At 35.6% G+C, this 9910-nt stretch overlaps 1 long non-coding RNA gene across 1 annotated transcript in view; it reads right to left on the reverse strand.

Moving 5' to 3' along the window:
• LOC148759307 (uncharacterized) overlaps positions 1–9910 on the reverse strand; it is a 59181-nt gene that overhangs the window by 14268 nt on the left and 35003 nt on the right. The gene's annotated exons all lie outside the window — the stretch shown is intronic.

Genomic DNA, 9910 nt, shown 5'->3' on the forward strand with positions numbered 1-9910 from the left:
ACACATACAAAATGTGTATTTTTTACTGAAGAATGAATATATGTGTACATTTGTGTGCATGCCTAGGCATCTGCATCTTATACGTATGTCTTATGTGTGTTTGATAATCTTGGTATGCATAATCACATATGCACAACAAATGGGCAGATTTTATTTCCCTAGCAAGGAAATAATATATTTTTAATTGTATACTTATCACCACTCTACAGTAGCAGCAATTTAGAAATACACTGGATAAAGTTATGAAAGAGTGAGTCAGGAGCTGAAGTACTGAGTGAGAAGATGATGTAAAGAAGATGACATAATTTGAAGTTGTACTTGTCAATAATAAAAGAAATCATCATTCTGGTGAATATACAGTAACTGGTTGTAATTGTTAAAAAATAAAATAAACTTGTCAATGGGGTTTTAATTATCTTGATGTTTAGTTATCGTAATCTCATTGGATAAGAGAAGAAATAAATTTTTTCATCAGGAAAGTAGACACAGCTCTGACTACATCTGGAGCAGCAATCCACCAGGATGCTCATTGCAAGGCACCAGATCCAGTTCCAAATGCTCTGGGTCACTGCCCATTGAATATGGAGGAATTCAATCTTTCTAGTCTCAAAATGGTGAAAGAAAAAACAGGGTTCCAACCTTAGTCTTTACTTTTTTTTTTTCTTTAACTAATTTGCAAATATTACTAGAAGAAGATCATCATCTTAAATTTAAAAATATCAAAAACTTCCTTTTCTCACACACAGTTTCACTTCACTTCCAAAATGCCTTCCTATGTGTTTTCAAGTTTCCTTCCTGGGTTCTACATTATGTCTTGGCTTCTGGCTAATTATGGGACTGAGTGCCCTGTTTTGCTTCATTGTGTTACTATTATATTGCAGAACCAATTAAACTATGTCAATGCAATTTTCCACATAAATAGTGTTGACAGCAACTGATACTGCTATTCAGAGGCAGTAGAAATGGGCAAATCTTAGTTGGGATATTAGCTTTTTTTTTGCTTTTGCTTAAATGAATCAGGTTATTTCTTTTCCTTTTAGCTGCCTATTTTCTACCTTCTGTTTAGAATTCAGTAGAATTGAACCATCACCTTAGTAACTGGGACTAGAAAAAAGGGGACCCATTCAATGAAATAACAATTTCGCTAAAGAACAAGAAGCACATCCGCACTTACCTGCCTTCATCACTTTCCCCTATCTCAGAACTGGGATAAACTTCTAAAAAGTCTTCAGTTCTCGGTTTTGTTCATTTATTTGGGACAAAATATATTACCATCTCATCCATGCACAAGGAGCAAAATACAACAGGCAGCTTTGCACAGACCACAGACATCCAAACTGAGCTTTCCCAGACTTTTTAAATGTCAATTTCTTTTGAAAGAATTTATGAGAATAATTTTGTTATCTTTTCAAATAAGCTCTTCTGGAAATTTTCAAGTTTGAAATGTTATATTCAAGTAATTTCCATTTCTATATAAATACAAATATAGCAATCAAAATATATTTAGCATTGCATGGCATCATACAAGTTGTTTTATGCAAAAAAGGAGCCATTCATAAACTGAAAACAGTAATGGTAGGGTCTACAGACAACAAACCTGCATTCCTATTATAGAAAGAGTTGGGTCTGTCTCCTTTGATCTTAGAAGCTCTTCTGGAATTTCCATAACAGAGCTTAGACAAGATCAATAACCTAAACAGGGTTTAAAATCTAGTGTTCCAACATATATAATTAAACTGAATGTCTATATATACTTTTCATAAACTTTTCATATATTTTAGATGAATCATCCAGATCAAAACCCAGACAACCTTCATTTAGCAACACCCAACAAAATGCAAGCCACTGATTGGAAGCTTAGTGTGAAAAGGTGCTGAAAGCAGGTTTGCTTCTACCTGGTGCACAGAGGGGGAATAGACTAGGGTAACTCAAAGTCGGAGGGAAGAGATTCCATTTGTTTCATGTCTTCACTATATTCTGCATCATTAGGTTTGCAACTTTAAGAAGTGTTTTATCTTTCTTTCTGCTTCATTTTAGAACATACTTGAAATCAGCTTTTACCTTCCAGCTATACTGGCAAATGCCACCAGATTAATACATTATCGTTTGCCACTTTTAACACTACACAGAAACAAAACATAGACACACTCTAAACCACAGAAGTAAATGTTCTGCAGCAACAAATGAATTAAAAAGTATATAGATAAGTTAGAATGACAGGTTGACCTGGTTTAGAAGGTGCCTGTGAATAAGAAGTATGAACTGGAATATTGCTTGGTTTCTGGAAGTTCTAATATTAGAAGATGTGGAAGATTTAGTGAGTGAAAAATATCCGGGGGTTCAATCTTCTATCAAATATTTTTCTTCAATCCTCCTTATTAAGAACTTCATACTCATGAGAGAGATATGTAAGAAGCAGGAAATGAGACCACTATGATCAATTTGGTTTATCTGCTCTTATTGTATACTCCCATCTGAAGAGTCTGTACTTCTTTACAATACGCCATACAATTTTTTGGAGAATATAGAAACTGAAAATGCAGTTTACAGACAGAACCATTTTTTTTCAATTACACTTGACATACAATATCATATTCATTTCAGGTTTACACCAGAGTGATATGACATTTATATAACTTGCAAAAACGATCACCCCAATAAGTCTAGTACCTATCTAACACTATAAATAGTTATTACAATATTATTGACTATATTCCCTATGCTGTACTTTACATCCCAGTGACTATTTTATAACTGCCAATTTGTACTTCTTAATCCCTTCACATTTTTCACTCATCCCTCCAATCCCTCTCCCACCTGGGGACCATCAATTTGTTCTCTATATCTATGAGTTTGTTTCCGTTTTCTTTGTTCATTTATTTCATCTTTTAGATTCCACATATAAATGAAATCATATGGTATTTGTCTTTCTCTGATTGACTTATTTCACTTAGTATAATACCCTCTAGGTCTATCCATGTTGTTGCAAATGGTACAATTGCATTCTTTTTAATGGCTGAGTAATAGTCTGTTGTATACATGTACCTCTTCTTCTTTATCCATTCATCTATCCATGGACATTTAGATTGCGTCCATATCTTGGCAATTGTAAATAGTGCTGCAATGAACACAGGGGTGCATATATCTTTTTGAATTAGTGTTTTGGATTTCTTCAGATAAATACCCAGAATAGGAATTGCTGGGTCATAAAGTAGTTCTATTTTTAATTTTTTGAGAAAACTCCATAATGTTTCCCATAGTGGCTGCACCAATTTACAATCCCACCAAATAGTACACGAGAGTTCCCTTTTCTCCACATACTTGCCAACTCTCGTTAATTGATTTATTGATGATAACCATTCTGACAGGTATGAGGTGATATCTCATTGTGGTTTTAATTTGCATTTCTCATAATTGATGATTAGTGACATTAAGCATCTTTTCATATGTCTGCTGGCCATCTCTATGTCCTCTTTGGAGAAATATCTACTCAGGTCCTTGTCCATTTTTTAATTTTTTTTGGGGGGGTATTAAGTTGTATGAGTTCTTTATATGTATTGAATATTAACCCCTTATCAGATGTATCATTGGCAAATACCTTCTCCCATTTAGTAGGCTATCTTCTTGTTTGTTGATGGCTTCCTTTGCTGTGCAAAATTTTTTAGTTTGATGTAGTCCCATTTATTTGTATTTCCTTTTGTTTCCCTTGCCTGAGGAGATATATCAAATATATAGATATAGATCTTCATATGGATCTATAGATAGATATAGAAATAGAAATAGATATAGATATCTAAGAGAATTGTCAGAGAATTTACTGCCTATGTTTTCTTCTGAGAGTTTTATGGTTTGGGGTCTTACAATTAAATCTTTAATCCATTCTAATGCATTTTAAGTTTATTCTTGTATATGGTGCAAGAAAGTGGTCTAGTTTCATTTTTTTGCTTGTTTTTGTCCAGTTTTCCCAATACCATTTATTGACGAGACTGTTTTTACTCCATTGTACATTCTTGCTTCCTTTGTCATAGATTAATTGACCATATATGTGTGGTTTTATTTCTGGGCTCTCTATTCTGTTCCACTGTTTTTATATCAGTACCATGCTGTTTTGATTACTATAGCCTTGCAGTGTAGTTTGGTATCAGGTAGCATGATACCTCTAACTTTGTTCTTCTTTCTCAAGATTGTTTTTGCTATTTGGAGTCTTTTGTGGCTCTATATAAATTTTAAGATTATTTGTTCTAGTTCTGTGAAAAATACCATTGGTGTTTTGAGAGGGATTGTGTTGCATCTATATATTGCTTTAGGTAGTATGCACATTTTAATGATGTTAATTCTTCCTATCCATGACCATGGTATGGTATATGCATCCATTAATTTGTATCTTCAATTTCTTTCTTCAATGTTTTAGGATTCTCTGAGTACAGGATTTTTATTTCCTTGGTTAAATTTATTCCTAGGTATTTTACTTATTTATTTATTTTTATTTTTGATGCACTTGTAGCTGGAATTGTTTTCTTAATTTCTCTTTCTGATAGTTCATTATTGGTGCATAAAAATGTAACCTATTTCTGAATTTTGTATCCTGCTACTTCGCTGAATTTATTTATCAGTTCTAACAATTTTGGTGGAACCTTTAGCGTTTTCTATGTATAATATTATGTCATCTACAAATGAAAGTGAAATCAGGGACCAAGTTTATGGAGATAATGCCATGTAGAAATTGGCAGAGAATGCATCACTGATGAAGAAAGGTTAGGGCAGCCAGTAATGAGCAGAACTGATGAAAACATTGCAAAAATTCATCAAATTGTCTGTTAAAATCATTGGCTGACTATGAAAGCATAATAGACCAAGTAAACATCAATAGAGAAACAGGAAAATCTTACTGAAAATCTTGGCATGAGAAAGGTGTGTACAGAAATGGTCCTGGTGCCGGCCCAGTGGCTCAGGTGGTTAGAGCTCCATGCTCCTAACTCCAAAGGCTGCCGGTTCGATTCCCACATGGGCCAGTGGGCTCTCAACTACAAGATTGCCGGTTCAACTCCTCAAGTCCCGCAGGGACAGTGGGCTCCGCCCCCTGCAACTAAGATTGAACACGGAACCTTGAGCTGAGCTGCCGCTGAGCTCCCGGATGGCTCAGTTGGTTGAAATGTGTCCTTTCAACCACAAGGTTGCCGGTTCGACTTCCACAAGGAATGGTGGACTGTGCCCCCTGCAACTAGAAAACGGCAACTAGACCTGGAGCTGAGCTGCACCCTCCACAACTAAGACTGAAAGGACAACAACTTGAAGCTGAATGGCCTCCTCCACCACTAAGATTGAAAGGACAACAACTTGATTTGGAAAAAAGGCCTGGAAGTACACACTGTTCCCCAATAAAATCCTGTTCCCTTTCCCCAATTAAAAAAAAAAAAAAATCTTAAAAAGAAAAAAAAAAGAAATGGTCCTGAAAAGCTCACCAATGAACAAAAGCAAAGGAGAGTCAAAGTTTGCCAAGACCTTTTGGAGAGGCAAGACGATGTTTTGGGCCATGTTACCACTGGTGATGAAACATGGGTGTATCAACATGACCCTGAAACAAAGCATCAAAATGCACAATAGAAGTCAGCCAATTCTCCATGACCAAAAATGTTCCGTCAGTCCAAATCAAGAGTCAAAACGATGTTGCTAACCTTTTTTGATATCAGAGGGATTATTCATTATGAATTTGTACCAACTGGAAAAACAGTTAACCAAGTTTACTATTTGGAAGTGCTGAAAAGGCTGCATGAAAAAGTTAGACAACCTGAACTTTTTGCCAACAATTCATGGTTCTTGCATTACAACAATGTACCAGCTCACACGCCAATGTCTGCGAAGGAGTTTTTAGCCAGTAAACAAAGAACTGTATTGGAAAAACCTCCCTAATCACCTGATCTGGCCCCCAATGACTTTTTTCTTTACCCAAAGATAAAGGAAATATTGGTAGGAAAACATTCAGGACATCAAGTGTAACACGATGACAACTCTGATGGCTATTCCAGAAAAAGAGTTCCAAAATTGCTTTAAAGTGTGGACTAGGTGCTGGCATTGGTGCACAGCTTACCAAGGGGAATACTTTGAAGGTGACCATTGTGATATTCAGCAATAAGGTATGGTAGCACTTTTTCTAGGATGAGTTTGTGAACTTAATTGTCAGACCTTATAAAATGAAGAATTTGGGGGGAAAAGCAAGGAATGGGAAGTAATCAAGGATAACTCCTGGATTTTTGTCTTAAGTAATTATATGGAGAATGGTGCTGTTTTCTGAGAGAAGGAAGTCCAGGGATAAAAGATTGATTGCTAATAGATGAAATAAACTAGTCTTCTAAAAAGAAGCACTTCTTTAATTCTTCTAAGTTCCTTGTGAGACTAAGTTACTCAGAATAACATTGCAAAATGTTATACACTAGACTTTCTTCATTTTCATTTTCAGACTTTCAAGCCCTCTAAACCAAGTTCATAGATATATTTGCTATAATCTTATTGATTTATATAGCAATGACAGAATGAATCTTACTTTTTAATATGAGAGCAGCAAAGGGTTCATTTTGAGTCAAATGGAATTTGAAAAAATGATTGATTATACTGGACTTTATAAGCCAGCATATAATGTCGTTTCTTTCTAGCTTGTTTTAATTTTACTCAATTAGTGTGTATCCAGCATAACATTAAATATATTACAGAACATCTAAATGACTTTTGCTAAATAAAATACTAAAAGAATATTGTTGTCTTCAAAACGCAGCATCCGTTTTACATAAACAGCCACATATGGGGTTGATATCACAGTACTGAGCACAAAATAGTTTTTCTAATAAAAGGAATACTAACACTTAAAAAAAATTATATTTTGTCTTGAGATCTCAAGATAACTTGAAAATACATACATAAAAATTTAGCTCAGAAGGAAGTCATGCTCTTACCCACAGATACTAAGGGTCCATGAACTCTAAACAACATAAAACTACCAGAACACTTAGGCCTGTCCAGAGCTTATATTATTGGTCATTCCATCAGAGAAACTTGCAAAATAGATTCTCTTTCATTGTGTCAGATGACACAGGAAAGGCCCTTCTTAATCTAAGTCCAATGATTTCAGAGATGATTTTTGCCAAAGTCAACCTCAACTGAATTTTCAATCTAAACAACATATAACTACTATGTGATGGATGTATATGCTACGTGAAGCACCTGACTTCCAAAAAAAGTTTGGGCAGAAAGAAGCCAACTTTTTCTCTGGGAAGAGAAAGAGGTCTTTCCAATTGTCATGGAGTTCTGTATAAACCAGATAGATCCAGAGGCCATATTTTTATTTTGTCTTAATGTCATTTCAACCTGTATTCCCCTATCTCACCTACCAGCATAGGCCGTCTATATTGTAGGGACTCTAATGTTAGTTACTTGTCAAGGACAGCTCCCTTGAACTGGCAGTTTATCCCCCTATAAACAATCTTCTACATATGCATATGGCTGGTTTGTCTTCTTCCATCAGATTTCAGCTCAATTGTTCTCTCCTCACAGAAACCTTTCCAGATCACCTATGTTTGATTGGTAACCAAAATTGTTTAACAAATAAACCAGTATGCAATAGCTCACATACAATAGGAGTTCATTTCTCTTTCCCTGAACTGTCTAGGTAAATCTTGTACATTGGTTTTTGCTCCACACAACCATTGAACAACTCAGGTTGACGTTAGCACTGCCATTTTTAACATACGACTTCCAAGATTGCTCTGGTCACTCTGATAATCGTTGTGACCCTCCAGCCGACAGGAAGAAACAAAAGGTATTAATAACCATATAAGGAAGGTTTTATGGACCAGGCCTGGAAATGGCACATTTCACTTCTGCTCATGGACTGTTGGAAAGAACTTACTCAAATTGCCACTACACTACTGAAGTTTTAAATTTAGAAATTTAGTGTCATTTGGCAGTCATGTGACCAACTATGATGGAAGAAAGGGAGAATGAAGTTTGATGAACAGTGAGTAGTGTCTACTGAACCACACTAGTTTTAAGTCACATCTATTAATTTTCTATCCTTCCCATTGATCTGTAAGATCTTCAGGTCAAGATTTTTATCTGTCTTTTCATGTCTCATTACTCAACATTAAAATAGAACTTGGCACCTGATAGATGCTCAAACAATATTTATTGACTGACTGATTGATTCACCAGGTCAATGTCTCTCCTGTACAATGAGAGCCAGACATTTGGTTGCCACAATTTCCTGATGCCCAAGAGTCTTCTTTCAGAAATAACCATATTCATCTCCTCCTTCTTTGTGCCCTTTTGTAACTATCAGATGACAGATGACAGTAAGAACAATTTCTATCATGTATTCAGTAGCTGCCATGTGTCATATACTACACTAAACATTTCATATGTATTCTTATTCAATCCTCACAATAACCTTAGGAGGTAGATGCTCTTATCAGTCTCATTTTACAAATGAAGAAAGTGAGGTGTAGGAAGAGTAAGTAACTTGCTCAAAGCCCACAGTGAAAAGGTAACAGAACTTGTACTCAAATGTAGATCTAGAGCTTAATCTCCAGAACCCAAGCTCTTAACCATTAGGTTAAATGGCCTCTCAAAAATATTTATTCATTTAAAGCAGTGGTTCTCAACTGTGAGCAATCTTGGCAAAGTCTGGACACATTTTTGAATGTCATGACTGGGATAGGGGGGTTAACAGCAGCTAACGGGTAGAGATTAGGGATGCTGCTAAACATCCTATAATCACGTGACCTCCCCACCACTATAAAGAATTACTCCATTCAAAATATCAATATTGCCAAAGTTGAGAAACCCTGATTTAGAGGGACACACTGTTAGTCAATGACATGTTGCTTTGAACAAATCATAAGCAATTGCTCTCTTATTCTGATCTTCTTAAAGATTATTAAAACTCCTTCCCAATATTGTCCCCATTTATGTTATTTACTTCCCTTTTTCACCCTTCAGCTTCCCATTTTAATTTGTCATTAGAAATGTTATTCGTTATCATTTACAAGCCTCAGTGGTTTTTGCAAAAGCTCAGGAAAGTCTCTGCTGCTCTTCATTCTAACACCTTCCAATATCCTACCTCTGAGGACACCTCCCTCTACAGGTTACCAACCTTCGGAATGATCTCCTCATCCCCAACCTAAACGAAATGTTTACATAGTTTCCCTTTCCCTTGTTAACTTATCAAACGTACTTATCTCCTTTGAGATACTGTATTCCCTTGTATCCGGTCATGATTTAATGACCACCTAATGTAAATCCCCCTCTCTTATTAATAAATAAAATAAAAAAGAGCAGGTTAATAGCAAAGCCAAGATGAAACACTAGGCTCTCTGACTCCCAGTTAACCATTATTTTTAAGATACCACACAGCCCCATACCTGATGGAATGTCCACATGCATTTATATTTGCTGGTATTAATGCTTTTAATCTAGCTAAAGCTACCAGTAAAGTTAGAGGAACCCGCTAATGTCTAAATAATTTGTTTAGTATAATTTGCTTTGTATATCTGTATATTTGTTCTGACACTAAATATATTTTAAGACATTGCTTACAGAAAGCAAAACTATGATTTTTACATGGCAGACTGCCTCTTCACTGGCTTTACAGTCAACAGTATGAATCTAGCCTCTATAAATTATAATCAGAATGTTTTATTTTAAAGATAGTGGTAACGAGTAAGCTTGGTAATCAGAGAACATGAAGAAACTCTAGCATCCAGGAAAAAGGACAATGGGAATTCTTACATCTCCTCTAACCTGCTCCCCAGTTTTGATTTTAACTTAAATTGATTCTAGGAGGGGAATGACAGGATAGAGGCAAGAGATGGGTAGTGAGGATGATGGAAGGAAAAACATTGCAGATGGAAAGATCTACTCA

Source organism: Rhinolophus sinicus, chromosome 1, assembly GCF_057876585.1.
Source record: "Rhinolophus sinicus isolate RSI-liver-muscle chromosome 1, RSI-T2T, whole genome shotgun sequence".
Lineage (NCBI taxonomy): Eukaryota > Metazoa > Chordata > Mammalia > Chiroptera > Rhinolophidae > Rhinolophus > Rhinolophus sinicus.